Genomic DNA, 22,996 nt, shown 5'->3' on the forward strand with positions numbered 1-22,996 from the left:
TTCCACACATCATCCCACACATCATTCCATACATCATTCCACACATCATTCCACTCCTCATTCCACCCCTCATTCCACACATAATTCCAAATATAATTTCATATATCATTCCACAGAGCATTCCACACATTATTACCACACATCATTCCACACATCATTCCTCACATCAGTCCCTACCTCATTCCACATAACATTCCACCCATCATTCCACACCTCATTCCACACCTCATTCCACACCTCATTCCACAACACATTCCACAAATCATTCCACACATCATTCCACACATCATTCCACACAGCATTCCACACATCATTCCACACAGCATTCCACACATCATTGCACACTACATTCCACGCATCATTCCACACATCATTCCACACAGCATTCCACACATCATTCCACACAGCATTCCACACATCATTGCACACTACATTCCAAGCATCATTCCACACCTCATGCCACACACCATTCCACATCTCTTTCCACACATCATTCCACACATCTTTCGACACATCATTCAGCACATCATTCCACACATCATTCCAGATTTCATTGGACACATCATTCCACAGATCATTCAATACATCATTCCACACATGATTCCACACATCATTTCAAACATCATTCCACACATCATTCCACAAATCATTCAATTCATCTATCGACATATCATTACACACATCAATCCACACATCATTCCAAACATCATTCCACACCACATTCCACACCACGTTTCACACATCATTCCACACATCATTCTATACATCATTCCACACATCATTCCAAACATCATTCCACACCTCATTCCACACCTCATTCCACATATCATTCCAAGCATCAATCCACGCATCATTCCACGCATCATTCCACACATCATTCCACACATCATTCCACACATCATTCCACACGTCATTCCACACCTCATTCCACACATTATTGCACACATCAGTCCATACCTCATTCCACACCACATTCCACTCCTCATTCCACACCTCATTCCACACCTCATTCTACACCTCATTCTACACATCATTCCACACATCATTCCACATATCATTCCAAACATCATTCCAAACATCATTCCGCACCTCATTCCCCATAACATTCAACACATCATTCCACACTTAATTTCACACCTCATTCCACAACTCATTCCACACATCATTCCACACATCATTCCATACATCATTCCACACATCATTCCACAACATTCCACACATCATTCCACACATCATTCCTCACATCAGTCCATACCTCATTCCACATAACATTCCACACATCATTCCACACCTCATTCCACAACTCATTCCACACATCATTACACACATCATTCCACACGTCATTCCACACATCATTCCACAACTATCCACACATCATTCCACACATCATTCCTCACATCAGTCCATACCTCATTCCACATAACATTCCACACATCATTCCACACCTCATTCCACAACTCATTCCACACATCATTACACACATCATTCCACACATCATTCCACACATCATTTCAAACATCATTCCACACATCATTCCACAAATCATTCAATTCATCTATCGACATATCATTACACACATCAATCCACACATCATTCCAAACATCATTCCACACCACATTCCACACCACGTTTCACACATCATTCCACACATCATTCTATACATCATTCCACACATCATTCCAAACATCATTCCACACCTCATTCCACACCTCATTCCACATATCATTCCAAGCATCAATCCACGCATCATTCCACGCATCATTCCACACATCATTCCACACATCATTCCACACATCATTCCACACGTCATTCCACACCTCATTCCACACATTATTGCACACATCAGTCCATACCTCATTCCACACCACATTCCACTCCTCATTCCACACCTCATTCCACACCTCATTCTACACCTCATTCTACACATCATTCCACACATCATTCCACATATCATTCCAAACATCATTCCAAACATCATTCCGCACCTCATTCCCCATAACATTCAACACATCATTCCACACTTAATTTCACACCTCATTCCACAACTCATTCCACACATCATTCCACACATCATTCCATACATCATTCCACACATCATTCCACAACATTCCACACATCATTCCACACATCATTCCTCACATCAGTCCATACCTCATTCCACATAACATTCCACACATCATTCCACACCTCATTCCACAACTCATTCCACACATCATTACACACATCATTCCACACGTCATTCCACACATCATTCCACAACTATCCACACATCATTCCACACATCATTCCTCACATCAGTCCATACCTCATTCCACATAACATTCCACACATCATTCCACACCTCATTCCACAACTCATTCCACACATCATTACACACATCATTCCACACATCATTCCACACATCATTGACACATCATTTGCACACCTCATTCCACACATCATTCCACACGTCATTCTACACATCATTCCACACATGATTCCACAACTCATTCCACACAACATTCCACAAATCATTCCACACATCATTCCACACATCATTCCACACATCATTCCACACCATATTCCACACATCATTCCACACATAATATCAAACATCATTACATACGTCATTGCACACATCATTGCACACATCATTCCACACATCATTCCAAACATCATTCCACACATCATTCCACACGTCATTCCACACATCATTCCACACCTCATTCCACACTTCATTCCACACATCATGGACACATCATTCCACACCTCATTCCACACATCATTCCTCACATCAGTCCATAACTCATTCCACATAACATTCCACACATCATTCCACACCTCATTCCACAACTCATTCCACACATCATTCCACACATCATTCCACACATCATTCCACAACTAATTCCACAACTCATTCCACACATCATTCCAGACATCGTTCCACACATCATTCCACACATCATTGACACATCATTGCACACCTCATTCCACACATCATTCCACACGTCATTCTACACATCATTCCACACATGATTCCACATCTCATTCCACACACCATTCCACACATCATTTCACACATTATTCCACACATCATTCCACACATCATGCCACACCATATTCCACACCTCATTCCACACATAATATCAAACATCATTACATTCGTCATTCCACACATCATTCCACACATCATTCCACACATCATTCCAAACATCATTCCACACATCATTCCACACGTCATTCCACACATCATTCCACACCTCATTCTACAACTCATTCTACACATCATTCCACACATCATTCAACACATCATTCCACACATTATTCTACACTTCATTCCACACATCATTCCACACATCATTCCACACATCATTCCAAACATCATTCCATACATCATTCCACACATCATTCAATACATCATTCCACGCATCATTCCATAACATTCCACACATCATTCCTCAATTCAATCCACACATCATGCCACACATTATTCCACACATCATTCCAAACATCATTCCACACCTCATTCCACACAACATTCCATCACATTCCACATCTCATTCCACAACTCATTCCACACATCATTCCACAAATCATTCCACACACCATTCCACACATCATTCCACACACAATTCCAAATCACATTCCGCACCTCATTCCACACATAATTCCAAACATCATTACATACATCATTACACACATCATTCCACACATCATTCCACAACTCATTCCACACATCATTCCACACCTCATTGCACAACTCATTCCACACGTCATTCAACACATCATTCAAAACATCATTCCACACTTCATTCTATACATCATTCCAAACATCATTCCACACCTCATTCCACACATCATTCCACAAATAATTCCACACCTCATTACACAACTCATTCACATCATTCGACACATCGATCCACACATCATTCCTCATATGATTCCACACATCATCCCACACATCATTCCATACATCATTCCACACATCATTCCACTCCTCATTCCACACCTCATTCCACACATAATTCCAAACATCATTTCATATATCATTCCACACAGCATTCCACACGTCATTACCACACATCATTCCACACATCATTCCAAACATCATTCCACATAACATTCCACACATCATTCCACACATCATTCCAGATATCATTCCACACATCATTAACACATAATTCCAGAAAGCATTCGACACATCATTCCGCACATAATTCCACACATCATTCCAGATATCATTCGACACATCATTCCACACATTATTCAACACATCATTCCACACATCATTCCACAACATTCCACACATCATTCCACACATCATTCCTCATATCAGTCCATACCTCATTCCACAACTCATTCCACACATCATTCCACACATCATTCCACACATTATTGACACACCTTTCCACACCTCATTCCACACATCATTCCACACATCATTCTACACATCATTCCACACAAGATTCCACAACTCATTCCAAACATCATTCCACACATCATTCCAAACATCATTCAACACATCATTCCACACCATATTCCACACGTCATTCCACACATAATATCAAACATCATTACATACGTCATTCCACACATCATTCCACACATCATTCAAAACATCATTCCACACATCATTTCACACGTCATTCCACACATCATTCCACACCTCATTCCACACATCATTCCACACATCATTCAACACATCATTCCACACATTATTCTACACTTCATTCCACACATCATTCCACACATCATTCCACACATCATTCCACACTTAATTTCACACATCAATCCTCACCGCATTCCACACATCATTCCACACATCATTCAATACATCATTCTATACATCATTCCACATATCATTCCACACATCATTCCACCCATCATTCCACACATCATTCCACACATCATTCCACACAACATTCCACACATCATTCCACACACCATTCCACACATCATTTACACCTCATTCCACATATCATTCCACACATCATTCCACACATCATTCCACACATCATTCCGCACGTCATTCCATACATCATTCCACAAATCATTCCACACAGCATTCCATACATCATTCCACACAGCATTCCACACATCATTGCACACTACATTCCACGCATCATTCCACACCTCATGCCACACACCATTCCACATCTCTTTCCACACATCATTCTACACATCTTTCGACACATCATTCAACACATCATTCCACACATCATACTACACATCATTCCACACATCATTCCACACCTCATTCCACACCTCATTCCACACATCATTCCACACCTCATTCCACAAATCATTCCACACATCATTCCACACATCATTCCAAACATCATGCCACGTCATTCCACACATCATTCCACACATCATTCCAGATTTAATTCGACACATCATTCCACAGATCATTCAATACATCATTCCACACATCATTCCACACATCATTTCAAACATCATTCCACACATCATTCCACAAATCATTCAATTCATCTATCGACATATCATTACACACAACAATCCACACATCATGCCACACATCAATCCACACATCATACCAAACATCATTCCACACCTCATTCCACACCACATTTCACACATCATTCCACACATCATTCAATACATCATTCCACACATCATTCCAAACATCATTCCACACCTCATTCCACACCTCATTCCACATATCATTCCACGCATCATTCCACGCATCATTCCACGCATCATTCCACACATCATTCCACACATCATTCCACACCTCATTCCACACCTCATTCCACACATTATTCCACACATCAGTCCATACCTCATTCCACACCTCATTACACACCTCATTCCACACCTCATTCCACACCTCATTCCACACCTCATTCCACACATCATTCCACACATCATTCCACATATCATTCCAAACATCATTCCAAACATCATTCCGCACCTCATTCCACATAACATTCCACACATCATTCCACACTTAATTTCACACCTCATTCCACAACTCATTCCACACATCATTCCACACATCATTCCACACATCATTCCACACTTCATTGCACAACATTCCACACATCAATCCACACATCATTCCTCACATCAGTCCATACCTCATTTCTCATAACATTCCACACATCATTCCACACCTGATTCCACAACTCATTCCAAACATCATTCCACACATCATTCCACACGTCATTCCACACATCATTGACACATCATTCCACACCTCATTCCAGACATCATTCCACACATGATTCCACACATCATTCCACACATGATTCCACACATCATTCCACACATCATTCAACAACATTCCACACATCATTCCACACATCATTCCTCACATCAGTCCATAACTCATTCCACATAACATTCCACATATCATTCCACACCTCATTCCACAACTCATTCCACACATTATTCCACACATCATTCCACACATCATTCCACAACTATCCACAAATCATTCTACACATCATTCCTCACATCAGTCCATGCCTCATTCCACATAACATTCCACACATCATTCCACACCTCATTCCACAACTCATTCCACATGTCATTCAACACATCATTCCAAACATCATTCCACACATCATTGACACATCATTGCACACCTCATTCCACACATCATTCCACACATCATTCCACACCATATTCCACACCTCATTCCACACATAATATCAAACATCATTACATACGTCATTCCACACATCATTCCACACATCATTCCACACATCATTCCAAACATCATTGCACACATCATTCCACACGTCATTCCAAACATCATTCCACACCTCATTCTACACCTCATTCTACACATCATTCCACACATCATTCAACACATCATTCCACACATTATTCTACACTTCATTCCACACATCATTCCACACATCATTCCACACTTCATTCCAAACATCATTCCATACATCATTCCACACATCATTCAATACATCATTCCACATATCATTCCACACAACATGCCACGCATCATTCCACACTCATTACACGCATCATTCCATAACATTCCACACATCATTCCTCACATCAATCCACACATCATGCCACACATGGCAGGGGGATGGGAACCAATGCAGGGAGATAGAGGGAAACAAAAAGGAGGCAAAAACAAAAGACAGAAAGGAGATGAGGAAAAGTGGAGGGCAGAGAAACCCAAGGCAAAGAACAAAAAGGGCCATTGTAAATCAAAATTCTAAAAGGACAGAGGGTGTTAAAAAAACAAGCCTAAAGGCTTTGTGTCTTAATGCAAGGAGTATCCGCAATAAGGTGGATGAATTAACTGTGCAAATAGATGTTAACAAATATGATGTGATTGGGATTACGGAGACGTGGCTCCAGGATGAGCAGGGCTGGGAACTCAACATCCAGGAGTATTCAACATTCAGTAAGGATAGAATAAAAGGAAAAGGAGGTGGGGTAGCATTGCTGGTTAAGGAGGAGATTAAGGCAATAGTTAGGAAGGACATTAGCTTGGATGATGTGGAATCTATATGGGTAGAGCTGCAGAACACCAAAGGGCAAAAAACGTTAGTGGGAGTTGTGTACAGACCTCCAAACAGTAGTAGTGATGTTGGGTAGGGCATCAAACAGGAAATTAGGGGTGCGTGCAATAAAGGTGCAGCAGTTATAATGGGTGACTTTAATATGCACATAGATTGGGCTAACCAAACTGGAAGCAATACGGTGGAGGAGGATTTTCTGGAGTGAATAAGGGATGGTTTTTTAGACCAATATGTCGAGGAACCAACTAGGGGCGAGGCCATCTTAGACTGGGTGTTATGTAATGAGAAAGGATTAATTAGCAATCTCGTTGTGCGAGGCCCCTTGGGGAAGAGTGACCATAATATGGTGGAATTCTGCATTAGGATGGAGAATGAAACAGTTAATTCAGAGACCATGGTCCAGAACTTAAAGAAGGCTAACTTTGAAGGTATGAGGCGTGAATTGGCTGAGATGGATTGGCGAATGATACTTAAGGGGTTGACTGTGGATCGGCAATTTCAGACATTTAGAGACCGCATGGATGAACTACAACAATTGTACATTCCTGTCTGGCATAGAAATAAAAAAGGGAAGGTGGCTCAACCGTGGCTATCAAGGGAAATCAGGGATAGTATTAAAGCCAAGGAAGTGGCATACAAATTGGCCAGAAATAGCAGCGAACCTGGGGACTGGGAGAAATTTAGAACTCAGCAGAGGAGGACAAAGGGTTTGATTAGGGCAGGGAAAATGGAGTATGAGAAGAAGCTTGCAGGGAACATTAAGACGGATTGCAAAAGTTTCTATAGATATGTAAAGAGAAAAAGGTTAGTAAAGACAAATGTAGGTCCCCTGCAGTCAGAATCAGGGGAAGTCATAACGGGGAACAAAGAAATGGCGGACCAATTGAACAAGTACTTTGGTTCGGTATTCACGAAGGAGGACACGAACAACCTTCCGGTTATAAAAGGGGTCGGGGGGTCTAGTAAGGAGGAGGAACTGAGGGAAATCCTTATTAGCCGGGAAATTGTGTTGGGGAAATTGATGGGATTGAAGGCCGATAAATCCCCAGGGCCTGATGGACTGCATCCCAGAGTACTTAAGGAGGTGGCCTTGGAAATAGTGGATGCGTTGACAGTCATTTTCCAACATTCCATTGACTCTGGATCAGTTCCTATGGAGTGGAGGGTAGCCAATGTAACCCCACTTTTTAAAAAAGGAGGGAGAGAGAAAACACGGAATTATAGACCGGTCAGCCTGACATCGGTAGTGGGTAAAATGATGGAATCAATTATTAAGGATGTCATAGCAGTGCATTTGGAAAGAGGTGACATGATAGGTTCAAGTCAGCATGGATTTGTGAAAGGGAAATCATGCTTGACAAATCTTCTGGAATTTTTTGAGGATGTTTCCAGTAGAGTGGATAAGGGATAACCAGTTGATGTGGTATATTTGGACTTTCAGAAGGCGTTCGACAAGGTCCCACACAAGAGATTGATGTGCAAAGTTAGAACACATGGGATTGGGGGTAGTGTACTGACATGGATTGAGAACTGGTTGTCAGACAGGAAGCAAAGAGTAGGAGTAAATGGGTACTTTTCAGAATGGCAGGCAGTGACTAGTGGGGTACCGCAAGGTTCTGTGCTGGGGCCCCAGCTGTTTACACTGTACATTAATGATTTAGATGAGGGGATTAAATGTAGTATCTCCAAATTTGCGGATGACACTAAGTTGGGTGGCAGTGTGAGCTGCGAGGAGGATGCTGTGAGGCTGCAGAGCGACTTGGATAGGTTAGGTGAGTGGGCAAATGCATGGCAGATGAAGTATAATGTGGATAAATGTGAGGTTATCCACTTTGGTGGTAAAAACAGAGAGACAGACTATTATCTGAATGGTGACAGATTAGGAAAAGGGGAGGTGCAAAGAGACCTGGGTGTCATGGTACATCAGTCATTGAAGGTTGGCATGCAGGTGCAGCAGGCGGTTAAGAAAGCAAATGGCATGTTGGCCTTCATAGCAAGGGGATTTGAGTACAGGGGCAGGAAGGTGTTGCTACAGTTGTACAGGGCATTGGTGAGGCCACACCTGGAGTATTGTGTACAGTTTTGGTCTCCTAACCTGAGGAAGGACATTCTTGCTATTGAGGGAGTGCAGCGAAGGTTCACCAGACTGATTCCCGGGATGGCGGGACTGACCTATTAAGAAAGACTGGATCAACTGGGCTTGTATTCACTGGAGTTCAGAAGAATGAGAGGGGACCTCATAGAAACATATAAAATTCTGACGGGGTTAGACAAGTTAGATGCAGGAAGAATGTTCCCAATGTTGGGGAAGTCCAGAACCAGGGGTCACATTCTAAGGATAAGGGGTAAGCCATTTAGGACCGAGATGCGGAGGAACTTCTTCACCCAGAGAGTGGTGAACCTGTGGAATTCTCTACAACAGAAAGTTGTTGAGGCCAATTCACTAAATATATTCAAAAAGGAGTTAGATGAGGTCCTTACTGCTAGGGGGATCAAGGGGTATGGCGAGAAAGCAGGAATGGGGTACTGAAGTTGAATGTTCAGCCATGAACTCATTGAATGGCGGTGCAGGCTAGAAGGGCCGAATGGCCTACTCCTGCACCTATTTTCTATGTTTCTATGTTTCTATGTTTCTATTCCACACATCATTCCAAACATCATTCCACACCTCATTCCACACAACATTCCAACACATTCCACATCTCATTCCACTTCTCATTCCACACATCATTCCACAAATCATTCCACACATCATTCCACACATCATTCCACACACAATTCCAAATCACATTCCGCACCTCATTCCACACATATTTCCAAACATCATTACATACCTCATTACACACATCATTCCACACATCATTCCCCAACTCATTCCACACATCATTCCACACCTCATTGCACAACTCATTCCACACGTCATTCAACACATCATTCAAAACATCATTCCACACATCATTCCACACACCATTCCACACTTCATTCCACACATCATTCCTCACATCAGTCCATAACTCATTCCACATAATATTCCACACATCATTCCACACCTCATTCCACAACTCATTCCACACATCATTCAACACATCATTCCACACATCATTCCACAACTATCCACACATCATTCCACACATCATTCCTCACATCAGTCCATATCTCATTCCACATAACATTCCACACATCATTTCACACCTCATTCCACAACTCATTCCACATATCATTACACACATTATTCCACACATCATTCCACACATCATTGACACATCATTGCACACCTCATTCCACACATCATTCCACACGTCATTCTACACATCATTTCACACATGATTCCACAACTCATTCCACACATCATTCCACACACCATTCCACACATCATTCCACACATCATTCCACACCATATTCCACACCTCATTCCACACATAATATCAAACATCATTACATACGTCATTCCACACATCATTCCACACATCATTCCACACATCATTCCAAACATCATTCCACACATCATTCCACACGTCATTCCACACATCATTCCACACCTCATTCTACACCTCATTCTACACATCATTCCACACATCATTCAACACATCATTCCACACATTATTCTACACTTCATTCCACACATCATTCCACACATGATTCCACACATCATTCAATACATCATTCCACATATCATTCCACACAACATGCCACGCATCATTCCACACCTCATTACACGCATCATTCCATAACATTCCACACATCATTCCTCACATCAATCCACACATCATGCCACACATTATTCCACACATCATTCCAAACATCATTCCACACCTCATTCCACACAACATTCCATCACATTCCACATCTCATTCCACAACTCATTCCACACATCATTCCACAAATCATTCCACACATCATTCCACACATCATTCCACACACAATTCCAACTCACATTCCGCAACTCATTCCACACATAATTCCAAACATCATTACATACATCATAACACACATCATTCCACACATCATTCCACAACTCATTCCACACATCATTCCACACCTCATTGCACAACTCATTCCACACGTCATTCAACACATCATTCAAAACATCATTCCACACTTCATTCTATACATCATTCCAAACATTATTCCACACCTCATTCCACAAATCATTCCACACCTCATTCCACAACTCATTCACACATCATTCGTCACATCGATCCACACATCATTCCTCATATGATTCCACACATCATCCCACACATCATTCCATACATCATTCCACACATCATTTCACTCCTCATTCCACACCTCATTCCACACATAATTCCAAACATCATTTCATATATCATTCCACACAGCATTCCACACATCATTACCACACATCATTCCACACATCATTCCAAACATCATTCCACGTAACATTCCACACATCATTCCACACATCATTCCAGATATCATTCGACACATCATTAATACATAATTCCAGAAAGCATTCGACAGATCATTCCGCACATAATTCCACACATCATTCCAGATATCATTCGGCACATCATTCCACACATCATTCAACACATCATTCCACACATCATTCCACACATCATTCCACACATCATTCCACACATCATTCCACACCATATTCCACACCTCATTCCACACATAATTTCAAACATCATTACATACGTCATTCCACACATCATTGCACACATCATTGCATACATCATTCCACACATCATTCCACACCTCATTCCACACATCATTCCACACCTCATTCTACACCTCATTCCAAACATCATTCCACACATCATTCAACACATCATTCCACACATTATTCTACACTTCATTCCACACATCATTCCACACATCATTCCACACATCATTCCACACATCATTCTATACATCATTCCACATATCATTCCACACATCATTCCACACATCATTCCACACATCATTCCACACATCATTCCACACCTCATTCCACACATCATTCCACACATCATTCCACACCTCATTCCACACATCATTCCGCACGTCATTCCATACATCATTCCACAAATAATTCCACACAGCATTCCACACATCTTTCCACACACCATTCCAAACCACATTCCGCACCTCATTCCACACATCATTCCAAACATCATTACGTACGTCATTACACACTTCAATCCACAACTCATTCCACACATCATTCCAAACATCATTCCACACATCTTTTCACGCATCATTCCACACATCATTTCACACTTCATTCCACACATCATTCCACACATCATTCCACACATCATTCCACACATCATTCCACACATCATTCCACACATCAGTCCAAACATCATTCCACGTAACATTCCACACATCATTACAGATATCATTTGACACATCATTCCACACATAATTCCAGAACGCATTCGGCACATCATTTCGCACATCATTCCACACATCATTCCAGATATCATTCGACACATCATTAACACATAATTCCAGAAAGCATTCGACACATCATTCCGCACATAATTCCACACATCATTCCAGATATCATTCTACACATCATTCCACACCTCATTCCACACCTCATTCCACACATCATTCCACACATCATTCCACACATCATTCCACACATCATTTCACAACATTCCACACATCATTCCACACATCACTCCTCACATCAGTCCATACCTCATTCCACATAACATTCCACACATCATTCCACACCTCATTCCACAACTCATTCCACAAATCATTCCACACATCATTCCACACATCATTCCACAACATTCCACACATCATTCCACACATCATTCCTCACATCAGTCCATACCTCATTTCACATAACATTCCACACATCATTCCACACCTTATTCCACAACTCATTCCACACATCATTCCACACATCATTCCACACATCATTCCACACATCATTGACACATCATTCCACACCTCATTCCACACATCATTCCACACGTCATTCTACACATCATTCCACACATGATTCCACAACTCATTCCACACATCATTCCACACATCATTCCACACATAATTCCACACATCATTCCACACCTCATTCCACACATCATTCCACACCATATTCCACACCTCATTCCACACATAATTTCAAACATCATTACATACGTCATTCCACACATCATTCCACACATCATTCCATACATCATTCCACACATCATTCCACACCTCATTCCACACATCATTCCACACCTCATTCTACACCTCATTCCACACATCATTCCACACATCATTCAACACATCAGTCCATACCGCATTCCACACATCATTCCACACAACATTCCACACATCATTCTATACATCATTCCATATATCATTCCACACATCATTCCACACATCATTCCACACATCATTCCACACATCATTCCACACCTCATTCCACACATCATTCCACACATCATTCCACACCTCATTCCACACATCATTCCGCACGTCATTCCATACAACATTCCACAAATCACTCCACACAGCATTCCACACATCATTCCACACAGCATTCCACACATCATTGCACACTACATTCCACGAATCATTCCACACCTCATGCCACACACCATTCCACATCTCTTTCCACACATCATTCCACACATCTTTCCACACATCATTCAACACATCATTCCACACATCATACTACACATCATTCCACACATCATTCGACACCTCATTCCACACCTCATTCCACACATCATTCCACACCTCATTCCACGCATCATTCCACACATCATTCCACACATCATTCCAAACATTATGCCACATCATTCCACACATCATTCCACACATCATTACAGATTTCATTCCACGCATCATTCAACACATCATTCCACACATCATACTACACATCATTCCACACATCATTCCACACCTCATTCCACACCACGTTCCACACATCATTCCACATATCACTCAATACATCATTCCACACATCATTCCAAACATCATTCCACACCTCATTCCACACCTCATTCCACACCTCATTCCACATATCATTCCACGCATCATTCCACGCATCATTCCACGCATCATTCCACGCATCATTCCACACATCATTCCACACATCATTCCAAACATCATTCCACTCCTCATTCCACACCTCATTCCACACCTCATTCCACACATCATTCCACACGTCATTCTACACATCATTCCACACATGATTCCACAACTCATTCCAAAGATCATTCCACACATCATTCCACACATCATTCCACACATCATTCCACACATCATTCCACACATCATTTCTCACATCATTCCACACCATATTCCACACCTCATTCCACACATAATTTCAAACATCATTACATACGTCATTCCACACATCATTCCACACATCATTCCATACATCATTCCACACATCATTCCACACCTCATTCCACACATCATTCCACACCTCATTCTACACCTCATTCCACACATCATTCCACACATCATTCAACACATCATTCCACACGTTATTCTACACATCATTCCACACATCATTCCACACATCATTCCACACATCATTCCACACTTAATTTCACACATCAATCCTCACCGCATTCCACACATCATTCCACACATCATTCAATACATCATTCTATACATCATTCCACATATCATTCCACACATCATTCCACTCATCATTCCACACATCATACCACACATCATTCCACACATCATTCCACACATCATTCCACACATCATTCCACACATCATTCCACACCTCATTCCACACATCATTCCACACATCATTCCACACCTCATTCCACACATCATTCCGCACGTCATTCCATACATCATTCCACAATTCATTCCTAACAGCATTCCACACATCATTCCACACAGCATTCCACACATCATTGCACACTACATTCCACGCATCATTCCACACCTCATGCCAAACACCATTCCACATCTCTTTCCACACATCATTACACACATCTTTCGACACATCTTTCAACACATCATTCCACACATCATACTGCACATCATTCCACACATCATTCCACACCTCATTCCACACCTCATTCCACACATCATTCCACACCTCATTCCACAAATCATTCCACACATCATTCCACACATCATTCCAAACATCATGCCACATCATTCCACAAATCATTCCACACATCATTCCAGATTTCATTCGACACATCATTCCACAGATCATTCAATACATCATTCCAGACATCATTCCACACATCATTTCAAACATCATTCCACACATCATTCCACAAATCATTCAATTCACCTATCGACATATCATTACACACAACAATCCACACATCATGCCACACATCAATCCACACATCATTCCAAACATCATTCCACACGTCATTCCACACCACGTTCCACACATCATTCCACATATCATTCAATACATCATTCCACACATCATTCCAAACATCATTCCAGACCATATTCCACACCTCATTCCACACTTAATTTCAAACATCATTACATACGTCATTCCACACATCATTCCACACATCATTCCACACATCATTCCAAAGATCGTTCCACACATCATTCCACACCTAATTCCACACATCATTAAACACCTCATTCCACACCACGTTCCACACATCATTCCACACATCATTCAATACATCATTCCACACATCATTCCAAACATCATTCCACACCTCATTCCACACCTCATTCCACATATCATTCCACATATCATTCCACGCATCATTCCACGCATCATTCCACGCATAATTCCACACATCATTCCAAACATCATTCCACACCTCATTCCACACCACATTCCACACCTCATTCCACACCTCATTCCACACCTCATTCCACACCTCATTCCACACATCATTCCACACAATATTCCACATATCATTCCAAACATCATTCCAAACATCATTCCGCACCTCATTCCACATAACATTCCACACATCATTCCACACTTACTTTCACACCTCATTCCACAACTCATTCCAAACATCATTACACACATCATTCCACACATCATTCCACAACATTCCACTCATCATTCCACACAACCATCCTCACATCAGTCCATACCTCATTTCTCATAACATTCCACACATCATTCCAAACCTGATTCCACACATCATTCCACACCTCATTCTACACCTCATTCCACACATCATTCCACACATCATTCAACACATCATTCCACACGTTATTCTACACATCATTCCACACATCATTCCACACATCATTCCACACATCATTCCACACTTAATTTCACACATCAATCCTCACCGCATTCCACACATCATTCCACACATCATTCAATACATCATTCTATACATCATTCCACATATCATTCCACACATCATTCCACTCATCATTCCACACATCATACCACACATCATTCCACACATCATTCCACACATCATTCCACACATCATTCCACACATCATTCCACACCTCATTCCACACATCATTCCACACATCATTCCACACCTGATTCCACACATCATTCCGCACGTCATTCCATACATCATTCCACAATTCATTCCTAACAGCATTCCACACATCATTCCACACAGCATTCCACACATCATTGCACACTACATTCCACGCATCATTCCACACCTCATGCCAAACACCATTCCACATCTCTTTCCACACATCATTACACACATCTTTCGACACATCTTTCAACACATCATTCCACACATCATACTGCACATCATTCCACACATCATTCCACACCTCATTCCACACCTCATTCCACACATCATTCCACACCTCATTCCACAAATCATTCCACACATCATTCCACACATCATTCCAAACATCATGCCACATCATTCCACAAATCATTCCACACATCATTCCAGATTTCATTCGACACATCATTCCACAGATCATTCAATACATCATTCCAGACATCATTCCACACATCATTTCAAACATCATTCCACACATCATTCCACAAATCATTCAATTCACCTATCGACATATCATTACACACAACAATCCACACATCATGCCACACATCAATCCACACATCATTCCAAACATCATTCCACACGTCATTCCACACCACGTTCCACACATCATTCCACATATCATTCAATACATCATTCCACACATCATTCCAAACATCATTCCAGACCATATTCCACACCTCATTCCACACTTAATTTCAAACATCATTACATACGTCATTCCACACATCATTCCACACATCATTCCACACATCATTCCAAAGATCGTTCCACACATCATTCCACACCTAATTCCACACATCATTAAACACCTCATTCCACACCACGTTCCACACATCATTCCACACATCATTCAATACATCATTCCACACATCATTCCAAACATCATTCCACACCTCATTCCACACCTCATTCCACATATCATTCCACATATCATTCCACGCATCATTCCACGCATCATTCCACGCATAATTCCACACATCATTCCACACATCATTCCAAACATCATTCCACACCTCATTCCACACCACATTCCACACCTCATTCCACACCTCATTCCACACCTCATTCCACACCTCATTCCACACATCATTCCACACAATATTCCACATATCATTCCAAACATCATTCCAAACATCATTCCGCACCTCATTCCACATAACATTCCACACATCATTCCACACTTACTTTCACACCTCATTCCACAACTCATTCCAAACATCATTACACACATCATTCCACACATCATTCCACAACATTCCACTCATCATTCCACACAACCATCCTCACATCAGTCCATACCTCATTTCTCATAACATTCCACACATCATTCCAAACCTGATTCCACAACTCATTCCACACATCATTCCACACATCATTCCACACGTCATTCCATACAACATTGACACATCAGTCCATACCTCATTCCACATAACATTCCACACCTCATTCCACACATCATTCCACACATCATTCCAAACATCATTCCATACATCATTCCACACATCATTCAATACATCATTCCACATATCATTCCACACAACATGCCACGCATCATTCCACACCTCATTCCACGCATCATTCCATAACATTCCACACATCATTCCACACCATATTCCGCACCTCATAACACACATAATTTCAAACATCATTACATACGTCATTCCACACATCATTCCACACATCATTCCACACATCATTCCAAACATCATTCCACACATCATTCCACACCTTATTCCACACCTCATTCTACACCTCATTCCACACATCATTCCACACATCATTCAACACATCATTCCACACATTATTCTACACTTCATTCCACACATCATTCCACACATCATTCCACACATCATTCCAAACATCATTCCATACATCATTCCACACATCATTCAATACATCATTCCACATATCATTCCACACAACATGCCACGCATCATTGCACACCTCATTCCACGCATCATTCCATAACATTCCACACATCATTCCTCACATCAATCCACACATCATGCCACACATTATTCCACACATCATTCGAAACATTATTCCACACCTCATTCCACACAACATTCCATCACATTCCACATCTCATTCCACAACTCATTCCACACATCATTCCACAAATCATTCCACACATCATTCCACACATCATTCCACACACAATTCCAAATCACATTCCGCACCTCATTCCACACATAATTCCAAACATCATTACATACATCATTACACACATTATTCCACACATCATTCCACAACTCATTACACATCATTCCACACCTCATTGCACAACTCATTCCACACGTCATTCAACACATCATTCAACACATCATTCCACACTTCATTCTATACATCATTCCAAACATCATTCCACACCTCATTCCACACATCATTCCACAAATCATTCCATACATCATTCTACAACTCATTCACACATCATTCCACACATCGTTCCACACATCATCCTCATATGATTCCACACATCATCCCACACATCATTCCATACATCATTCCACAAATCATTCCATTCCTCATTCCACACTTCATTCCACACATAATTGCAAACATCATTTCATCTATCATTCCACACAGCATTCCACACATCATTACCACACATCATTCCACACATCATTCCAAACATCATTCCACATAACATTCCACACATCATTCCACACATCATTCCAGATATCATTCGACACATCTTTAACATATAATTCCAGAAAGCATTCGACACATCATTCCGCACATAATTCCACACATCTTTCCAGATATCATTCGACACATCATTCCACACATCATTCAACACATCATTCCACACATCATTCCACATATCATTCCACACATTATTGACACATCATTCCACACCTCATTCCACACATCATTCCACACATCATTCTACACATCATTCGAACACAACATTCCACAACTCATTCCACACATCATTCCACACATCATTCCATACATCATTCCACACATCATTCCACACCATATTCCACACCTCATTCCACACTTAATTTCAAACATCATTACATACATCATTCCACACACCATTCCACACATCATTCCACACATCATTCCAAAGATCGTTCCACACATCATTCCACACCTAATTCCACACATCATTAAACGCCTCATTCCACACCACGTTCCACACATCATTCCACACATCATTCAATACATCATTCCACACATCATTCCAAACATCATTCCACACCTCATTCCACACCTCATTCCACATCTCATTCCACATATCATTCCACGCATCAGTCCACACACAATTCCAAATCACATTCCGCACCTCATTCCACACATAATTCCAAACATCATTACATACATCATTACACACATTATTCCACACATCATTCCACAACTCATTCCACACATCATTCCACACCTCATTGCACAACTCATTCCACACGTCATTCAACACATCATTCAACACATCATTCCACACTTCATTCTATACATCATTCCAAACATCATTCCACACCTCACTCCACACATCATTCCACAAATCATTCCACACATCATTCTCCAACTCATTCACACATCATTCCACACATCGTTCCACACATCATCCTCATATGATTCCACACATCATCCCACACATCATTCCATACATCATTCCACAAATCATTCCATTCCTCATTCCACACAACATTCCACACATCATTCCACACATCATTCCAGATATCATTCGACACATCATTAACACATAATTCCAGAAAGCATTCGACACATCATTCCGCACATCATTCAACACATCATTCCACACATCATTCCACAACATTCCACACATCATTCCACACATCATTCCTCATATCAGTCCATACCTCATTCCACATAACATTCCACACATCATTCCACACCTCATTCCACAACTCATTCCACACATCATTCCACATATCATTCCACACATTATTGACACATCATTCCACACCTCATTCCACACATCATTCCACACATCATTCTACACATAATTCCACACAACATTCCACAACTCATTCCACACATCATTCCACACATCATTCCAAACATCATTCCACACATCATTCCACACCATATTCCACACCTCATTCCACACTTAATTTCAAACATCATTACATACGTCATTCCACACATCATTCCACACATCATTCCACACATCATTCCAAAGATCGTTCCACACATCATTCCACACCTAATTCCACACATCATTAAACACCTCATTCCACACCACGTTCCACACATCATTCCACACATCATTCAATACATCATTCCACACATCATTCCAAACATCATTCCACACCTCATTCCACACCTCATTCCACATATCATTCCACATATCATTCCACGCATCATTCCACGCATCATTCCACGCATCATTCCACACATCATTCCACACATCATTCCAAACATCATTCCACACCTCATTCCACACCTCATTCCACACATTATTCCACACATCACTCCATACCTCATTCCACACCACATTCCACACCTCATTCCACACCTCATTCCACACCTCATTCCACATATCATTCCACATATCATTCCACGCATCATTCCACGCATCATTCCACACATCATTCCACACCTCATTCCACCCATTATTCCAAACATCAGTCCATACCTCATTCCACACCACATTCCACACCTCATTCCACACCTCATTCCACACCTCATTCCACACCTCATTCCACACATCATTCCACACAAATTTCCACATATCATTCCAAACATCATTCCACACATCATTCCAAACATCATTCCACACCTCATTCCACACCTCATTCCACACATTATTCCACACATCAGTCCATACCTCATTCCACACCACATTCCACACCTCATTCCACACCTCATTCCACACATCATTCCACTCATCATTCCTCACAACATTCCACAACTCATTCCACACATCATTCCACACATCATTCCAAACATCATTCCACACATCATTCCACACCATATTCCACACCTCATTCCACACTTAATTTCAAACATTATTACATACGTCATTCCACACATCATTCCACACATCATTCCACACATCATTCCAAAGATCGTTCCACACATCATTCCACACCTAATTCCACACATCATTAAACACCTCATTTCACACCACGTTCCACACATCATTCCACACATCATTCAATACATCATTCCACATATCATTCCATACCTCATTCCACACCACATTCCACACCTCATTCCACACCTCATTCCACACCTCATTCCACACCTCATTCCACACATCATTCCAAACAACATTCCACATATCATTCCAAACATCATTCCACACACCATCCCACACATCATTACCACACATCATTCCACACATCATTCCAAACATCATTCCACATAACATTCCACACATCATTCCACACATCATTCCAGATATCATTCGACACATCATTAACACATAATTCCAGAAAGCATTCGACACATCATTCCGCACATAATTCCACACATCATTCCAGATATCATTCGACACATCATTCCACACATCATTCAACACATCATTCCACACATCATTCCAGAACATTCAACACATCATTCCACACATCATTCCTCATATCAGTCCATACCTCATTCCACATAACATTCCACACATCATTCCACACCTCATTCCACAACTCATTCCACACATCATTCCACACATCATTCCACACATTATTGACACATCATTCCACACCTCATTCCACACATCATTCCACACATCATTCTACACATCATTCCACACAACATTCCACAACTCATTCCACACATCATTCCACACATCATTCCAAACATCATTCCACACATCAATCCACACCATATTCCACACCTCATTCCACACTTAATTTCAAACATCATTACATACGACATTCCACACATCATTCCACACATCATTCCACACATCATTCCAAAGATCGTTCCACACATCATTCCAAACCTAATTCCACACATCATTAAACACCTCATTCCACACCACGTTCCACACATCATTCCACACATCATTCAATACATCATTCCACACATCATTCCAAACATCATTCCACACCTCATTCCACACCTCATTCCACATATCATTCCACATATCATTCCACGCATCATTCCAAGCAT

Source organism: Pristiophorus japonicus, unplaced genomic scaffold (assembly GCF_044704955.1).
Source record: "Pristiophorus japonicus isolate sPriJap1 unplaced genomic scaffold, sPriJap1.hap1 HAP1_SCAFFOLD_46, whole genome shotgun sequence".
NCBI lineage: Eukaryota > Metazoa > Chordata > Chondrichthyes > Pristiophoridae > Pristiophorus > Pristiophorus japonicus.